The following is a 19587-nucleotide window of genomic DNA, read 5'->3' as shown; positions in this document are numbered from 1 at the left end:
AATCCTGTGCTCAGTCCCCTCATTTCAGGAATGACATGGAGGCGCTGGAGCATGTCCAGAGAAAGGTGACAGAACTGGTGAAGGTCTGGAGCACAAATCCTGTGAAGAGTTGCTGAGGGAGTTGGGGGTGTTTAGCCCAGAGTAAGAAGAGTCTCAAGGGGTCTTATCATTCTCTACAAGAAGGGCGATTGTAGCCAGGCAGGGTTTAGCCTCTTCTCCCAGATAAATAGCAATGGGACAACAGGACATGGCCAGTCTGTACCAGAGGAGGTTCAGGCTGGACATCAGGAACAATTTCTTCATGCAAAGTGTTGTCAAACATTGAAACAGGCTACCCAGGGAGGTGACTGAGTCACCAGCCCTGGAAGTGTTCAAGAAATTACTGGACATGGCAGCTAGTGCTATGTTTTTGTTGGCATGGTAGTGTTTAGTCAAAGGTTGGACTTGATATCTTGCAGGTCCTTTCCAACCTAAATGACTCTATGATTCTAACAATTAAGGGAGAAAATTTTTCTTCTCCCAAGATCCTAGTCTTTCCTGCAGTGGCCTGAAAAGGAAGATGCAGGACTTCTTTCACTCTTCCAGTCATGGTGTATTTGCTCAGGTACAGTTATTTCCTCTGGATGCAGCAGATGGCACTTTTCAGCCACTTTACTTGGCTGCTTCTCAGAGAAGACATCATGTCAGAAAAAACCCCACATTTCTTATAGAAAACAAGAGTTAATATAATTATGAAAGTTCTTGACAAACAGGAGTTTTAGAAGAAAATTCCTCTGTACTTTACTTTCAAATTGGCATCATGACAGCAGAATGAAGTCTGGAAAGACTACAATAGCTTTATTTCAGGAAAGTTTTTTTCTCACAGAAAAATTTCTACGCAAATGAAAGCTGGAAACGTTCCCCCCAAAACACAGATAAAATATAGACCTAATCTGCTTTCATTAAGAAAATTGTATCATTATTTAAAAAGCAATTTTATTGTATTTTATGTATGACAGTGATTCCATAAAGGAAACGTGCTGATGTTGATTTGTTACCAAGGCACTCATCTAGAAAATCACTTCAAAATATTGGATAGCAGAGCAACTATTTATGTGATGAAAAGAATAATAGTGACATGTTACTAGCTATTTGAAAACAGTTTAAGGGGAAAAGAAAAGAAAAGAAAAGGAGAGAAAGGTACATTTTGTTCCTAGGTGTAATTACCAGTGTCTGGTGATGTTGAGTCTATAACAAACTCCTGGGGGAAAAAAGAAAAAAAGGAGGGAATGTTAAATGTCAGGTTTTATTTTTAGGATGTCAAGAATACCATGTTTTCAGATTATTCAGTTGCTGAAACTGAGTAGCTTGGATCTAAGTATGTTCTATTTATGTATGCATGTTTAAATACCTGTTAAAAATATACTCCTTGTGAAGGTTACAATACTGGTTTCTAAATCCTTTCTGTTACACTGGAAGAAGTATTCTCTATTATATTCAGGTTAATTAGATCATTCCCTAAAAACTATGCTGTAGAGAACTGGTTGTTCCCGTGAGCACATTAGAAACATTCTCTGAGCTGCAATATTTTGTAAAGGATAACTCCAAGGTGAAGTCAAACAGACTTAAGGTTTGCTCTGTTTCTTTCAGGCTCATCCTGCTTCCACAGGATATCTTTGTATAGAATATCCGGCACTCTATTGGGAAACTGACTTTGTAGTTCTACCAGTGATGGTGTTTCATCTCAGAGAGTAGTTATTTCCTGAATGGAACTTGCAAAACTATTGAGAGGTACCTCTCCATGCTTCCCTGCACAGCCAGATTGTTATCACTGTCACACTTCTGCCGTGACTTCCCCATGACTCAAGCACCAGCAGCTAAATAAGGCTCCCATTATTTTGCCACAGGGTCACTGAGGACTGTCTCTCACAAGCTACTTTTGGAAATCTTGTTCTTTGTTAACATTACTTTAAGAGGGGAAAAAAGTTCTCCACCCAAATGTGTACTAAGGAAGGCAGTGCTTCACAGGTTTTACTGCAATGTCAGGGTCAAGTAACAGTGGCCACTTCAGCCTGGTCCTGCCATGCCTAGATTCAGTTCTAACTAGCTGAGCTGGGTACTTACTCACAGTGAATTCTGTGCCAGTATTTACCCAACAGTGAGTATCATGCAGTATCTTGCAGACAGAGATATCATATCACTGAGCTACTGTGAAATAACCAACCAGTAAACCATTTGCACTGATGAATCAATCCCCAGGATCACAGAGTTTTTCATGTTGGTTTTGATATTTGACTCCTTTCAGTATTTTTTTAACAAACAGAGCATTTATCAGTGAATTTAATTTTATTTGATGAGGCTTTTCTCTAGTAGGAAAAGTTAACATAACTCGTGCATTAAAAACACTGTGACATAAAATCTTGCATTTTTCATTGAGAAAACACAGCATATCTGAAGTGCTTCTTGTCCTGGTGGGAGACAGGCAATTTCCATATGATGAACCTAGGAAGAAAAAAGTCATTATTCTGGTCAAATTTAAAATCCCAGAGGAAGGTTATTGCTCTAATGGTACGTTAGCCAGCCCATCTCCTGTCTGTTGAACACACTCCAAGGTCCCACTGAGGATCATTATTTTTCCTCTTTCTCCTCTTGAATCGTCTCCTAAACTCCATTGTTCTCTACAGATTTCAGTATCTTCTCTTTCTGATTGTCTAGGTCATTAACATAACCCAGTAAAATTCAGTGCAGGGATTTTTTTTCAGTCTGTCCTAAACTGAACGTTGCAGTTTTGTTCTGAAGTACACCTGTTTGTTTGGTGGTTTTTTTTTCTCCCAATTACATCAGTTGTCTAAAAGAAATTTCCCTTCAAATCATGCTTCGCTAATGTAGTCATAACAATCTGTTGTCTTCTAGCAGAATAACAGAGCTATAAATGAAAATGTTATCATTATTCTCAGCATACCAGTCTTTATTAACACTATACCTTCTCTTCTTGAGGGTTTACTGAGTTGCCACAAGTTATTTAAAGAGCATTGAGAAAAAAACTTTCTTGAGAAATGTTTTTTTTACACACATAATTTCAGCTAAAGCTGTAAAACTGTGTGAAATAGAAGATAATTTGGTTCTGTAGACATGGTAAAATTTAATATATCAAAAAAAAAAAGTAATTATCTGCCCCTTGAAGCTGTGTCTTAGTTTGCATCTCTCTGTAAGTTGTAGCTACCTAGATTCAAACATCATCAACATTCCCCACTTAAACCTAGAGAAATTCTGGGTTAAATTCAGGTTTCTCAAAGCAGAATGTTGGTGTGGATCTCAGGTTTTGTGGGAATTTGACTTGCTCTTGGGAACAATAAGTATAAAATAGGATATGTCTGTGTTTGAAGATTTAGCTGTAGTTCTTCCTGCTGAAAGAAGAGACTTTGGAAAGGACTACAGGGCAACAGACTGGAGATCTCTGTATTAGGATGCCATTTGCACATTGATATGAGAGGTAAAAATGTTTTCCAGCAGAAGTTTCTCTGCCAGGGCTAGCACCCAGCAGCACCATGCTGCTGCTCACCCAGCCAGCCCTTCCTGATCCCACTGCAAAACTGCACTCCATCAGCTCTCTGCAAAATCCATCATGATAATTTGTGGCATTGTACAAATGCTTTGTATTTACCAGAACCTTTCCTGTGTTTTCTCTCTTCATAGCTGAGGGGAAATATTGAGTTAACTCTTTTCATCCTCACATTAGATCACTCTTAAAAGGGCTGAATATCTTTTATTACACTTACTGGAGCATTTCCAGAGAAGGAGGAGGAAAAAGTGAGATGAGCAAATGTGAAAGTAAAGCATGGCCCAAGGAACAGGTTATTACTGTAACCCTTTACCAAAGTTCACTGTAGCCAAAACAGGGTATGTAATAAACTTTTATGGGAATTTTGTTTGTTCTTCTGCTCTTACCGCATTCTTCAGCACATATGTGCCTAAGCCTTGGACTCTGGAACAAGAACTGAGCATCTCTCACTGCATATTAGTTGTGCGCCATGAGGCATGCTTTGAGGTGGTGGATTCAAATATCTTCCTTGGCATGTGCCAGAAGAGTTTATAACATGTATCTTAATTATTCAAATCCATCACCTATGAGTTAATGAATATATTTGAGCAATGTCTCTGATGCTTGATATGGGGAAATTTTAGATTTTCTTTTGTGGAAATATCCCCAGTCATCTGTAATTACTTGCCAATAGGAAGACTGAACACAGAAATTATTCTATTCTGATCCATTGTACAGTCCTTCCTTCTTCCCTCTCTTCTTCCCTATGCCTCCTGCCATCTTTCTTTATTTTTAAGCAGCAAAAACCTGGCAATGAACTCTAGCTACTTTTGATTTTTTAATACAACTAACAAAAAATTATCAGTAGAATTGGAGTTCTGGACATACAGTAGGTTTTCACCCCTGTTTTTATCTTTCTTCTATGTAGATACATGAATATACATAAAGCAGGAAAAAATGCTGTTCAGCACCTTCTGGACTGCAGTATTGAAGAGTGTGTCTGCAGGAATGTATCTAAATTATGGTAAGCAATCTGAATTTTAGTTTTCCAAGGCTAATGGTGAACCTTAGCATCCAAATTAATTTTTACTGGACACAAGGCACAGGAGAAGCTGACAAATTTCTTAAAAGGCCTCAGGTTTTGTACTAGTATTTCACTTCTTCCAGAGAAATTGTGTATTGATTGAACTGATTTAAACTGAACTTAAGTGACCACATGCAATATTTCAGTTATTCAGACAGTAAATTTTATGGGGCACTGTGCAAATAATATCAGATATATAGATAGATAGATATAGATATATAGATATAGATATAGATATAGATATAGATATAGATATAGATATAGATATAGATATAGATATAGATATAGATATAGATATAGATATAGATATAGATATAGATATAGATATAGATATAGATATAGATATAGATATAGATATAGATATAGATATAGATATAGATATAGATATAGATATAGATATAGATATAGATAGATATAGATATATATTAAATGTAGGTGTAGGAATTGTGCTGCTGAAAGTCTACAGCACTCTGCTGGGAGGTGGTCACTGTCAACACGTTGTGGTGAGAAGGAAAGGAGTAAATAGTAGAAATGCATGTTAAATAGTATCTGTTAAGTTCCACAGACTAATGCATAATTAATTTAAGCCATAAAAATCTCAATATTGCTAAGAGAGCATTTGGTATGCTTTCACTAGAAAAAATAAAATTTTAAAATAAGAGCCAGGGCGCCTGTGCTGGGGGCTCTTGCAGTTTAGAAAATTATGAAGTAGACATTTGGTATCCAGCACTCCTTGGGTTTGGCTGGGCAATGCTGCTGATTTCACCATGAGGCAGACTGGAGAACAAGGGAATAAAGCACAGCCCCAGCTAGATCAGCTTCTAGGGCAGCCAACAAGTTAAAAGCTCTTTAAATATGGATTAAAAAAACAAACCCGATGTTCTAAGTGACCTTCAGGCTGTACCTACGAGTGTGAATATGGCTGATGGTGTGCATGTGTTGCCTGTTAATGTTTTTTCAAAACCTTGTTGAATAATAGTTACAGCCACCATCAAAGAGAGCTGTGCACGTCCACTTAGAACTGTAACTGTAATTAGAAGACCACATGCAAACCTTTTTGAGAATTATCTCTGGTATCTGCCATTTAAGTGACAACTGATTTTGCCAATTACAACTTAACAAGATTAATATTCCATTAGAGAGACAGCCACACAGCTTAGCCAAGTGATAGAAAGATTAGAAGGTGACCTGCACTTGCAGTAATGTAGTCAAACTAGTTCTTTTTGTTCTAATGAGTTTGACATCTGTCTTTGGGTTTGTGTTTTAACCTAGACCCTTATTCTCACTAAATTTTCATTCTTTATCACATACTCTCAAATCTTTGCCCCTCCCCTGGCTAACACTAATGTGTTTCTTCCTCAGTGAGGCTGGAGTTTTTGCAACTGAAAAAATTTTGTTTAATAAATACATCAAAAATAATTTCAGCTTGCTGAAGAGAGTGTTAGAGCAAGGAATGGGTACATTAACTGATAACTCAGCCTACTGCAGCTCTACAGGATAGTGAAATTTGCAACTGAATTGGACAATGATAACACTTAGAAAGATTCTGTATTAGATTATTTTGGAAAGGGCTTTCTGGACTTAGTAGACTGCTCTTTCAGCACTTTTTTGAAGCATTTTGAGAAAAGATTTCTTGGAGATGATCTGTTGGAAGGCCTCTGAAAATAAAGATCAACAAACAGTGCAAAATGCAAACAGACGAAAGTGCAAAGTTGTCTTCTGAAATGACAAATGAAATGTGTCAGTTGTGGCTGGATGTGCTAATGTTGAACACTAGAGAACACTTGTCCCAGCATCTGCTTTCTTCCTTCCACTGGCAGAAGTAAAGAGGGAAAAGCCATGCCTGGACCCTGTACCATCACCTGCTAGACACTGTGGAACTACATCTTAGAACTTTTGATAATTACTGTATTTGAACAGGATGGAGTCCTTTACATTATGATAAATCAAAATAGCAGGTTTTCATCAGTGGAAAATTCACAAAGTCACAGATGCTTATCAGTGAACTCTGTGAGATTATTGTTATGATCTTTATAAGTTTCCTTCTGTGCCCTAAAGACTCACATAGGACCAAAAGGAACCTTATTTTTTGTGGGATGTTGTTGTTTGGATTGTTGTTTTTTTAAAACAGTCTCTTTCTTATTCTCAGACACACCAGTTTTGTTCTTAACCCTGCAGTTTAGATATGTTCTAAAGTATTTTATACCCTTCCCCCTCCCCTTCACACACACGTACACACCCATTCCTGGTAATTCATGGTGCTATTTTCAAACTTTTATAGCCCTTTATAGATAATAAAGGCCATTGATAAATCAAAGGCCATTGAAGTCTAGTCACTCAGCAAGGCAAATCTAGAATCCATCTCATCCTGCTGCCTTCTAGCAAAACCTGCACACTGAAAGTCCAGTTGCAATTAGGAACTTCTCAGCTTGCAAAAAGACCTACAACATCAATTTTGCAAATGCAAGTACAAAGCAGAATCACTACTGGCCAGAGGCTGCGTCTCAAAGATTGTGGGTGAACCCGAGGGATTGTAAGACTGTGGTAGCCTTTTAGAATTTCCTTCCCTACCCAAAGGCTTTGGAGTTGCAGATGGGCTTTGGCACAAGGAATTAAAACTGAGCTTTGAAGAGTAGGAAAAAATGGCAGGACACAGCCATATTGTCTCGTGTTGCTTATAATTCATTAACAAAGCTTTTGAACAGTAATGGGATCCTTGCCTAGCACTGGTTTTGATGAGAATCTGATAGGACATAAAGCTATCAAAGTCAGGCTTCTTTAAAGATCACAGTTCATTGAGCAACTTAAAAGCTTCAGTAAAACAAAGCACATGCAGACCCCTGTTCTGGTGTTCTGCACAAGATAAATTTCCAATAGTCTCTGAAGAAATAATGGCTTATTATAACAGTTATGCACAACTAGTCATTGTACAATACTGTAGCTAAAGTAAAACGCAAAATGTTTTATTTGTGGAGAGGAAACTTAACAATTAGCTTTATCAAGTCAGCTGGTTCAGAGCCTTATTAAAGGGAAGTGTGTGTTCAACAAAAGCTTCGTTTCCCACACATTGATGCTGAAGACATGTATATATTTGTCCTGACAGAAAGCTGAAAGTCTAGGAGCCTTGTGAAGCATGTGACTCTTAACATGGCATTGCTTTCACTTACAGTCTAAAAATAAACAATTTCCAGAACATCTAGAACACAGAGCAGATGTTTGAATTCAGACCACAATATGGCACATGCAGATTGCAATTAATTGGCAAATACTTAAAGGCCCAAACACCTCCTAAAACCATGTTTTGTTGTTTCATAATTAATCTGTTGGAAAAAAGGCAATGTGGATTAATAGATGTGATAAACTGTGTTGTCTGTTTATGACATATGAGAAGTCACCTAAGAAACTGGTAGTTAGTCACCTCTATTATCTGCTGCAGTGGCTCACAGCTGCAGGGGTCTTACCGAGGTCAGACTGAGATAAACAATTCACATGATTAAAAGGGCAAGTGGGCAAAGGGATGTGTTTGGTGCTTTGTAACTTTCAGACCTGTAGAGAGTTCCAGCCAATGGCACTAGGTGAGTAATGAGGTGAGAAGGGTTGAACAGAAGGGCGTGCAATGAACTTCGTGTGCAGGTACTGGGCTAGGACAGCACTGAATAATGTTCTGTTAGGTTTAGGAGGATTATACATCAGTTTGAGGATATTCAGAGCAGATAAATAGGCATTGCAATACAGATTAGCTTGGGAGCACCTTGTGCTTTCACTGTTTAGGAAACTGCACAGAAGGGAGATCAGAGTTCCAAAACGGAGTTGTTTCGTACAGTGTGGGTGCAGTTGGATCCTATAGGCCTCGCCTTGGGTTCTGTTACTGACCTCCCATGTAACCATATAACCTATTGCCTTCTGTGTTCCTATTGAAACTCTACATTTTTTTGAGTACTTGTAACCTCAGTAGAAATTAAAGTTAATTTAAGAAAAAAAAAAAAGTAACACAAAACCCCCAAAACACTATACTTTTGGTGAATAAAATCCAGGAAAACTTCAATGTGGTGTTCCAGGAAAGTAAGGAAATTGCATACACTTTTGCTCTACTGGTCAGGGTTCAGTGTAATTTCTCTTTAAATCCCACAATGCTTATTTAAAAGTCATTCAGAACTGCAAAGTCTAATTTTTTCTGTATTATATACAATTGGAATCCAAAGAATCTCAGACAACTTTAAAGACTTTAATTACATTAAAGACATTAGCAACATTAAAGAATGTTGGATTTTTTAATTAATTTACTTTTGTGGTACTCTATAATGGTTTTGTGCAGGTTTGGGCAAAAGTGTTACATCAAAGTACTTGCCAGTGTTGGTGGAAAATACAATCTTTTAATTCAGTACCTCTGAACATCAAAGCATGTGCCATTGCAGCCAGAAGGGAATAACTGGTGTCTGAATGGATAGCAATATTAGGCATAAGACAGAGAAATAAAAGACTTTTTATTATTTGCACCATTCTTTTAAAGCAATTTAAAGTCCTCAGCCATTCTGGCATCTTTTGACTAAGAATGTTCAGAATCTACAGTACCGCCCTTGTAGTTTTGCCATCAGCTTAACAAATTATATAGCTTGCACAACAGCTGATTATCTTCTAATTTCATACCATCAGTTATAATCCAATAATAGTGTTTCACATTCCAGAAGGTATCGCTTATATTCTCTTCTGTTGGAGGAAAGAACAAATATAAAATACAGAAAAGTCACCAAAATAGTAGCAAGACTACATCTTCTGGTAATAAACCTGAAAGTCTGAGAAGAAAAGATTAGATCAAAAGGACCAGGAGACCAAACCACCCTTTCCCCTTTCTCTAGGGTGAACTAATCTCTGCAGGTCAAGGTTCAGCACAGTAGTTCAGCAGGAAGGAGTTGGTGATGGAGTGATAAGTCAGGCAGTCGAAGTGTGAGATCTGAGCCTGCTAAGAAATATATGATTGTAAATGTAAACATCTATTATCTATGTGCTCTTCAACATCAACAACACAAGGCAGTATTAAAAGTCTTTCCTGTACTTCTCTCTCAGCCAGGTCTGCTTCTGCCTTATTTTTTTGTGACTATACTGAAAAGAATTAACCATTTCTAAAGAATATACTACCAGAAAAGAGGTCAGTCTCTGTTGAAATCATTGGATCAATTACAATTTTCAGCAAAGGAAGAAGCATGCTAATAATGAAGAAAAATATTTAAACGTCAATTTATTATTATTATCATCATCATCATCTATTATTAATTTAGTACTAATAGAGATAGGCATAACAGAGAGAAACCTTAAATGCAGCATTTTAAACACAGGTCATCAAGCCAGAGAAAGCCTATAACTTGTATATGTCTCAAAGAAAACCCTGAAATTCTGGGCATCATCAGTTATATTAAACTATAAAACAGACCAGAATATTATGATTATATTTTAATATTTAAACTTAAATATATATTCAGTAAAATGAAAGGACAGATGTATATAATGCAAATCTGTTTGGTTTGAACATGAGTATTTAGAAATGAGTAACTGCTGTGCTGTGCAATATAGCTGTTCAGGTATACACTGATTTTATCTAATAAACACCCTTGCCTCCTTCCTGCCCTCCCCAGCTTCCTCATTCTCTTAGAGGTACCTGAGCAATGCTGGGACTGTGCTATAGGATCACATGATGAACTCAACAATCCCTGGTCACACAAGAAAATCCAGAGACTTTAATTAACAGAAAACAAATGCCATGAAATTCCACATTTTTCTAGTGCCTTCTGAATTCCCCTCAAAAGAACGAGAAGATGGCAGAAAAATTATATATTTTTACTAGACACATGAGAAGACAAGTCTGGAGCTAAGAAGTCAGTCTAAGGTAAGCATCAAAGAGATAACATTTCAATTAATATTTTGAATGAGAAATCAGGTAGAAACAAGTGATTAATATCAGAGCCCCTTCAAAGAGGGGAAGAGGTGGTGGAAGCTTTTTGGGAGTAGAAAGGAGAAATGTCTCATTGAGAGTGAGGGAAGACCTGATGCCATAAAACATGTTTGTCACTCTAGCTGTCATGCTGCTATGGATGGAGTTGAGATCTTGCTGCAGATCTACCTGTAGAGGTTCTGGTCAGAGTTGTCTCAGTGGACTATGAGAGAAAACTTTCTGCTTTTGCAGAGAGTTCAGGAACTGCTCAAAGCACAGTGAAGAGAGAAATACTCACCAACGATACCCAACCACTTCACTAAATTCTAAATATAAATGTATTTGTGCTTTTGTTTCATGTGTCAAAAGAGCAATTCACAGTTTTCTATAGAAACAAGCAGTCTAAAGCAAATTCATACTCCTCCAGGAACTCCATAGGCAAAGTCTCCCCTCCTCAGTATGACTTTACTCCAGTACTACCATATAACCACCATTTGCCAAGGAGTTAATTCCTTTCTAGTCCAGGACTAACTTCATTGGCAGGTCAGAACAGAAACCACTTCAAACAGTACAGAGGTTTAAATGACACCAGAAACATTCTTGGATTTTGGATTAGCAATCACATGAGCAAGAGAACAGGAATTTGTGAGAGGAGGTGTTTTTTTTCAGGATTATATTGGATTAGTATAAAGCTGGTTGCAGGGTAGATTGGGGCTGTAGCATGCAGCAGCAGAGTTCAATGAACCAGTTACCTTTAGGATAACAGACTGAAGTTAGCTTTGACAGGGAAGAGGCAGTGCTCAGATCTCAGTTGTGACGAGACTAGGTTTGAGAAGAGTTGTGGGATGAGGTAAATGGAAGAGGCAGGCACAGAAAAAAAAAGCATGAGCACAGGACCCAAAGTCAAGTCATCACATTCACTCTGACACAGTACACTGACTTATGTTTTCTTCTGTGATATTCACTTACCTTGTTGAGGTATCTTACAAGGCTTGGTGCTCTCCTCTACTCTCTCTTCTAGCAGTGCTTCGGGAAGTGGGATGAATTAAAGCTCTTGTTACCACAAAAGAAAGGCATGACATTTTTCTGTCAGATTTTATAGACCTAAAACTCGCAAAAGAGATCAACATCTGCAAAAGATTCAGGAAAATCCTTGTCACATATTGCAAAACATTTTATGTCTTTCTGATTTACTTGCAACCTGAGTACTAAGTCAAGGTCTTTGAAAAGTGTGATTTTTGGTTCTCTGTTTTCATTAGAACATATTCACTGAATTATTTTAAAAGGCAAAGAACTTATAAATGAATACTTGGTTGTTACTTCCCCATAACTTGTCAGTCTTGAAAACCTTTCTTCATATTGAAGAATGAACCTAATTCATTACCTTGATTGCACTGCATGAGTTTTTAATCCTTATTTTTTTTCTCTATTTAGACTTCTATATTTTCACCACTGCCACATGCTTCCTACATTATTTCAGGAGTACAAAATCCATAAATATCTGTATGTATAATTAACTGTAAGGATGACACCACACTAATTTGACAATATATTGTTCTTTCAGATCAGGTTTGGGACCCTAAAAGCCTAATCGAGACAAATATATGAAATGAAGATATGAAGCAGAGCAAAGCTCTGTAAACAGAGACTGGTACAGACTAATACTCTTATAAATACTGTGGCATTTATTCAGTATTGAATGACTTGTTTATTTTATTTAGTCCTGTTTCAGAGCTTCATTGGAAGATTGTCATGATGGGCAAAAGTGAGAAAATTATAAACTGTGGCCAAAGAAGGGGAAATAAAAAGGTTGCTGTAATACCAGTAAAAGTGAATTACTTATTTTGTATGTGATCTGATGGGAAATATTTGATAGAAACATCACCAATAGGCAGAAACTGGTGAGTTTGGATGTGAAAATATGTCATAATACATTCATGAAGGTGAAACACCTCCCACACAGTTGGAGTAGGATTAATTATGCATTTCAAAGCAGAACAATCCCTTATGGGCTGCCAGATATTTAACAGACTATTGTCAGAGTCAGTTCTACAACTGCCTACTTTTGCTGAGGTATTACAAAATAAGACATCAGCTAGGCAACAGATATCTGCAGTGCCAAGGCTAGAAAGGACAATAATAAGCAGAGATATGACACAGAAGCACAATTGTGACTCTCAGAATCAAAAGAGTGGAAGAACTGAGTCTCACATTCCCAAGCAAGAACATCTTATAGAGTAGCCACAACAGTACTCCCTTCCCCTAGCTCTCTGCCCTATCCCTTTCTTGCATTTTTTTTTTAATCCCTTCTGCATGGATGGTTCAGATGCCCATGCAAAAATATTTAGGCAATAAAATTGATAGTTTTGTTTCCTTAGGTATCCTGAAATTTGTTCCAGTGTACCATTATGAACCCATCTGCAAAAGGCAATGGCAATGAAGCAGAACTTTACCCAACCTAGGAAAAGGATTTATTGTGAAAGGGTCAGGACTAAGGAGTTCCAACCACTCAAAAGCAAGCTTGTCCCTCTCTGGAGAGTTTTCAAGATGTGTTGAGCAGATGAATGTCAAGAGAAGCAATGTCAAGAGGAAAAACTTCAACATATGGCAAAAGACATCTTGTTTTACAAAGAAGGAATTGAAAGATTCAAAATGAAAACTAAGTAAGGTCAACTCCCATTGAAAATCTGTGACTGCTTAAACCACTGTTTAAGTTCTAGACAGGGGGAAACGTATTTCTGCCACCTAAACAATGGTCCTAGTAAATGACTCATATCTGTTTAGAATTTTTCAATGTTTGAACAGTCTGTAATGCTCTGTGTGTGCCTGAACTGCACAGCTGATTTCATGTGCTTACTATTCTTTGCCAGGTTAAAAAATAAACAACACAATAAAAGAAACCTCCCACTATTCAGTGCAATGTCCAGACATTTCTTTATCTGTCATTTGGAGGTGAACAGGCTTCCCCCACAGCGAGCTTGTACCCTCATTGCCTTGATCTGGGAGTGCTGGGGTGGGAAGGGCATGGCTGGCAGTGGATGTCACCCAGAACAGTGTGTTATTTCCAAACACAGAATAGGCACTCCTAGTACATGGACCAGCTGGACACAGGTGATAGCAGGAAGCCGGAAAGTTCTCCCAGCTTGGTAGAGGCTGAGTGCCATGTTATAACTAAATCTCTCCCACCCCATTACTCCTGAGAACCAGTCTGAGAAATGTATTTTGGAAGACTGGTGGTGTGGATTGCCTCCTTTAAGAGTCATGAATATTCGCGCATCAGCTCACGAGGGATAGACCATACTGAAGCCAAAACCTCCAGAATAATACATGGCAGGGACACCTCCTAATGGGGGTCTGCCATGAAGGAAACACCCATGCAAGAAACATAACTTGAGATTTAAAATCTCAAGGGCTTGGATGTCACCTCAAGAAAATTTTTCCCCAAGTTTTGTGGTGCCCCATACCACAGGAGTAGCATGGATGGTAAAACAGTTGTGCTTTCTGAAGGAAGCATGTGTACTTTCTGGTGCTTCAGTTATTGCATATCTTGTTCAAGTTTTTCTTCATTAAAATAGACTAAAACACGTCAAACACTTTCTTTTACAGAAGAATTTATTGTACAAATGCAGCAAAAATGCAGTAATATCCAATCTCAGTAGTTAATAGGCTTGGGAATCACAAGACACCATGAAAGACGGGGGTTGAAGAAAAGTGAGAAAATAAGGAAACAATAGAATTGTCAGGTTTTTCTTAGTGAGTAGCTGTCTTGGCTTGCTACCAAAGCTGTTATTTCTGTGTCTCTGCAGACGGAGGTGACATACACTGTGGATCTTGCATGTCATCCTGCCTAGACTTCGGAGGAGGCTCTGCACTGATTCATGCCTGTGAGAAACTACATCTATTTTTATTTCCTTTGGATATAATATAGAGAAACTACTGTGTCTGTGAGAGTCATAGAGGTCATGTAGCAAATAAGAAACACAATGCAGATATTAGTTTTCTTTTTTTTAGCCAAAATGCACATCTTCACAGAATATGCACGTGTAGAACTTAAATTTCATGATTACTGGAGATTCAAATTTAGAAATCAATGGAAACTTCAAAGAAAATGCTCCCACTGAGAACTTCTTTTATCAATTAATTAAACCTAAATGGTTCTTTTTAATTTTAAAATTTAAGTTGCAGGAGAATCCTTCCTAGGAGTAAAGCATCATGAACAGAATACCTGTAAGTTTCTTTAAGAGAGTGCATTAGCTGTTCTGAAAGATAAATAAAATATTCTTTCCTTGACAGCACCAACCTTCATTTGTGCCATGTCTTGCAACACACAGTGTTGATGGAGGCCTGTATCTCAAGCTGTAGTGCACCTAAAAAAATGGAGCATGTGCCTGCAGAACCAATGAAATACATCAAATTGAGGTAATTATACCTATTCCAGATCTCAGAAAATGTAGGCACTGCTGGGTGGGAAATGTTGGGTGCCTAGAAGAAAAGGCTGGGTGTTTTCTTAGGTTAACCTAAAGTCCTTGATCTGTTTTGAGACATGGAACATGACTTGGGGAGATTAGCTGGAGGACATATTTAGACAACAGTGCTAAGAGTCTTAACAATGCCAGGTTAGCAGAGCTGGGTGACATTTACAGCTCTACCCATCTATGCATCGAGTTCTCTCTTTAGGCAGTCATGAAAGAACATTCATCATACAATGCTTCTTACTCTTCTAGAAATGCATACAGATGACAGCTCACAGAAGTTTGCAGTAGAAGAATGATTTCACAGTTTAACAGGCATCATATAATGTAAATATTCTGTTTTAAAAGAATAAGCAATGTGATTAAGCAGAAATAAAGCTCTGTGGTATTTGAGTCTGTAATGAAGAGTAGAGAGATTTTATTAGCTCTTTCATCCAAAATTATCAAGGACAGAGACGAAACTGAGGGATGAAATATTAGAGACACCTTTTGCTTAAGTTGAAATCCCTCACCATAAACAAGTTATGCACAGGTGGCAGATTTATAAAGCAAAAGTATTTTTAGAAAGTAAATTTAATAAAGAAAATATGTTAATTGAGTTGTTTGAAAAGTGTGCAATGGCTCATTTAGCAATATAAAATCTCGAGTACATACATACACATGCAATTTTATTTGTCCAGGTACAGAATGAATTGCTTTTGTTATGAAGAAAATAATATTCTTAAGAGGAAAGAAAATTATGAAATATAGAATGAAGCAAAAGCTGATAGACAGTGAAATGAAAAATATTTTTGTGTATCCTTTATGTGAATTCAAAGCAGTACCTCTTTTCAATGTAACGTCACATCAAGCCATAAGGAAGATGGCATGGGTAGTAGTTAGTTTCGAATTTTTACTTAGCATTTTTTTATCCCACAGACAAATTCTGAGTTTATTCTTTCAGACTTTACAAGAAGGACAACAAAATCTAACCTTGAGCAATGCCCCATTCCTTATGCTTTTGTTCTGTCTTTCACTCTGTTATGTACTCAGCAACAAAGGTAGGGGGTTTGTTTATTTTGTTTTGTGTTGTTTTTGGGTTTTGTAGGAGTTTTGTTTATTGGTTTTTGTTGGGTTTTTTTAAAGTTTTTTTATCTGGGGATAAAGACAGTCCCTAGGAAACAGATGTCTTTCCTTTCTGTGAGATGGAAATAAAGGTGACTATATGATTATGTAACCCCTTTCAGTTTGTTTGAGTTAAAAGCCAGTAGAGGGGACCTGTCTTTCTGTGTTTCCCTTTGCTCCCTGCTATGGAAGGATAGAAGGAGACATTGTAAGTCAGGAATTGCTAACACTGTAGGCCTTTAAGACTGTAGCATACAATGAATAGCATCACACAGCACCCTGCCCAGAAAACAGCTGTACATGCTGCTTCGGTGAGAGGGTAAAACTGCAGGGCTGTGTTTTCAGCAACTAAAGGTATCTCCTGCCTTAACAATATAGCCACTGTATTGAAATTTCCTCATGCCATTCACAAGGAATTGCAACAGCATGGAATCCACTATGCCAGAGCATGTTACATGCCACTGTGAGTTTATATATCTCCTCTGCCAAAAACATTGGAGGAAATTCTTCAGGGAAACTCTGAGGGGGAATAAACATTTCTATCTACCTTTAAGCAACATGGCTCAGTTTTATAACTGATTAATGTGAAGCAAAAGAATCTTTAAAAAAAAAAAAAAAAAGGCAGCTGTGTTTATCTTTTCTAATGTAATAGATTATATTTCCTAGTTTAATAGAGTGAACTCATTAGCTATAATAATGTCTAATGTTTTAGAATTTGCTTCCTTCCATGCCTTTTCCCATTTGTTTTAGGCAGACATGAACACGTAACACCCCTCATTCAGATAAATTTAATGTTGTGACATAAAGTGACAAAGGTATGTAAGTCCCAAGGTAGTGTTCTCAGCCTCCTCTTTTATATTGCCAAGATATGAAATAAAAGAAGATTCCTTACTCACAGTGTTTAGAAGTATCTTAACATAAGATACTTCTTAACTCTAAAATAAGAGTTTTGATACTTTTATTCCTATTTTTCACCCTGGAACTGCACAAATAATCCTAGAACACTGTTTAAGGATACTTAGAGGGACAGAAATTATTGTGATTAGGATGACAGAGTGGGCTCTCAAATGTTGCTTGAAGAGAGGTCTCTGACAGAGGTGTCATTTTAAAATGGTGGCAAAGTAACTAAACAATAAAAATACACCAAAACCAGAAGAAATTTATGCCTTTTTAATCTCTTAAATTACGTTTTGTGTTGTTAATATCATGACATGGATAATTTTTGTTATACTTAAAATGTACTTTTTAACCTCTGTAACCAGATTTCTTTTTCTAACATTACCACAGAGAAGACCATTCTATCGTATATCCTATTGTAGAGAAAGGCAAAGATGAATAGCAGAAATAAATTGCCATTTAACAAGAAGCATAATTTCTAGGCCGCTAGTGTACCCACAAATATAATTTCCCAAAAGAATGCTCAATCTGAAACATGTCACAGAAGAAATAAAGTACATTTGTGTAGAGGCTGGGCTGTGATATTTACCCATGACATTTCTCTGGTAAATTGAGTTGGAATATATTTCCAAGGTAAGGTTGCATTTCAGTTTTGTTTGATGTGTAAACAAATTGACATAAAACATATCCACTTCAGTTTTAAGCAAATTCCATGTCCTAGAGTCTGTGTGAGACTGCAGGAAAGGAGTTGTACAGAAATTCACAGCTCCTAAATATAGTGCAGGTGTGGAGTTTAGGGATAGACAAGCAGATTACAAATGTTGGTGAATAGTAAAGGAAAAGGACAGTTTTTATTATCCTGGGATCTAAAATCAAACTATATCTGCATTGGAATTTAGAGGGACACTTTTCAAAGTTGAAAACTGAAAGGAAAACCTAGATATTTCAGTGGCTAATTGATGCTAAGCCTTTGTAATTTATTTTTATCACAGGAAAAATTAGCATAAGACACTGTATAGGAAAGGTCCTTGGGAGGATTTGGAATAAGATACCCAGCAAAACTCTGGTCCCAGCTACGGACAACTTGCTTACCTCAGCTTTGCGTATCTTCACGAGTTTAATGCTAATTATAACCTTGTCAAAATGCAAGAAATTAAATCAAGACTTTAGATTGACTGCCAGAGCAGGCAATTAAATCCTTGAAAATGCTTATAGCAGGAGTTTTTCTCAAACTCATCTTCCCAGAAGACATTATCAAAGAGACTTGGCTTTTCCAAGTTCATTTTAAAAATGGCTGGCTATATCACACATAATGAGACAACATACACAAAAAGTTCAAAATTTAGAATGTTTGTTTCCAGGGATAAGGTACCTACCTCTCTGGTTCCTCTTTAATAAGTTCCCTTTAGTCTGAATAACATCAAGTCTGACCTTTTGTCCTTTTCTTCTGAAATGTTCGACATTTCCTGGGTTTGTACTGGGAGTTTGAGTACTTTGAACTGCTCTGCCAATTACCTGGAAAAGCAGAAATGAAGTAGGACAAAACCTCCACACAGTTTGAAATGATGAAAAGTCTTCATTCAGTCCCAGGTCAGGAAAGGAAAGTTTTAGAGCACTGAAGCTGATCCTTGACCTGAGTTCAGCATGTTAGTCCTCAGCAAAGGAGGGTATGGGTCCTTTCTTCTCCCCATTCCCAGTAGAGTGCCCCATGGTGGAGCTGCTCTACCCCACACTATCCTAAGCAAGCAGAGTCTGTGTGAGGTGCTTTGTGCTGCTGCAGTTTCAGCTAAACATGGGAAATAATGTGGTTTGTGAGGAGACTGCAAAAAAAAAATATATGGTTCTATAATATGGCCATGTCTAAGGAGAGAGTAGGGGTGGTGGTTCAGGCTGCCTTACCATCAGTACTGAGGTTTTGGTATGACACTTCAGCATGGCTGGGCAGGGTGGTAGCCTACATTTAAGCACAAGAGGTGTCCCTTTTTGCTTCTCCCTCCTCTTATGGCATTTGCAGACGCCTATTCCTAATGGAAGGATCAGTCTTGAGTGAAAGGGGTGACTGCTGGCAACTCTGGGGAAGGTGCTCTGGCTCGAGAGGAAGATTTGCACTTACCTTAGTGACCATCTCAAATTTGCTGTCACCAGGCAAGCCACCCAACTGCACCCAGGGGCACCAGATGCAGCACAGTGAGAGCAGCTCCGACTGGGCCAGAGCTGTTCATCAGATCTAAGCACTGACTCTATTCACAAACTCATTTCCAGAGCTCGTTTATGATATTAAAAATAAAAAATCAAGGGAATGGTTCAATACACAGAGCAAACACAAGGTAGCAGTGGCACCGTATCTTGCTGGGATGACCCCACTCTGTGAAGGAGGAAGCCACGAGGCGGCACTGGAGCATCACTTCACTGTGGGGATCTGTGAAGGTGTTAATGGGGCCAAAAACTTCTAACCTCTTTCCCACTATGTCATGGGCAAGTTTTGCAGTTGAGGTGGAATCTGTATGCACAGGTATTATTATGATTTTTCACTAGACATAAAAATGAGGCAAACCTCAAAACACTGAGCACTTGAAGTGGTGTG

General features: G+C 37.8%; 1 long non-coding RNA gene across 1 annotated transcript in view; it reads left to right on the top strand.

The window, feature by feature from the left end:
• Nucleotides 1-19587, top strand: part of LOC131576661 (uncharacterized) — an 82746-nt gene that overhangs the window by 51597 nt on the left and 11562 nt on the right. Inside the window, exons 3-6 of the long non-coding RNA XR_009277032.1 lie at nucleotides 4449-4544; nucleotides 10235-10485; nucleotides 14337-14414; nucleotides 14824-14949. This is a non-coding gene — a long non-coding RNA (uncharacterized LOC131576661). The remainder of the gene's footprint in view (nucleotides 1-4448; nucleotides 4545-10234; nucleotides 10486-14336; nucleotides 14415-14823; nucleotides 14950-19587) is intronic.

This window comes from Poecile atricapillus, chromosome 2 (assembly GCF_030490865.1).
Source record: "Poecile atricapillus isolate bPoeAtr1 chromosome 2, bPoeAtr1.hap1, whole genome shotgun sequence".
NCBI classification, from domain to species: domain Eukaryota; kingdom Metazoa; phylum Chordata; class Aves; order Passeriformes; family Paridae; genus Poecile; species Poecile atricapillus.
Note: the sequence above shows the minus strand (reverse complement) of the source record. Positions and strands in the feature narration are given on the sequence as shown.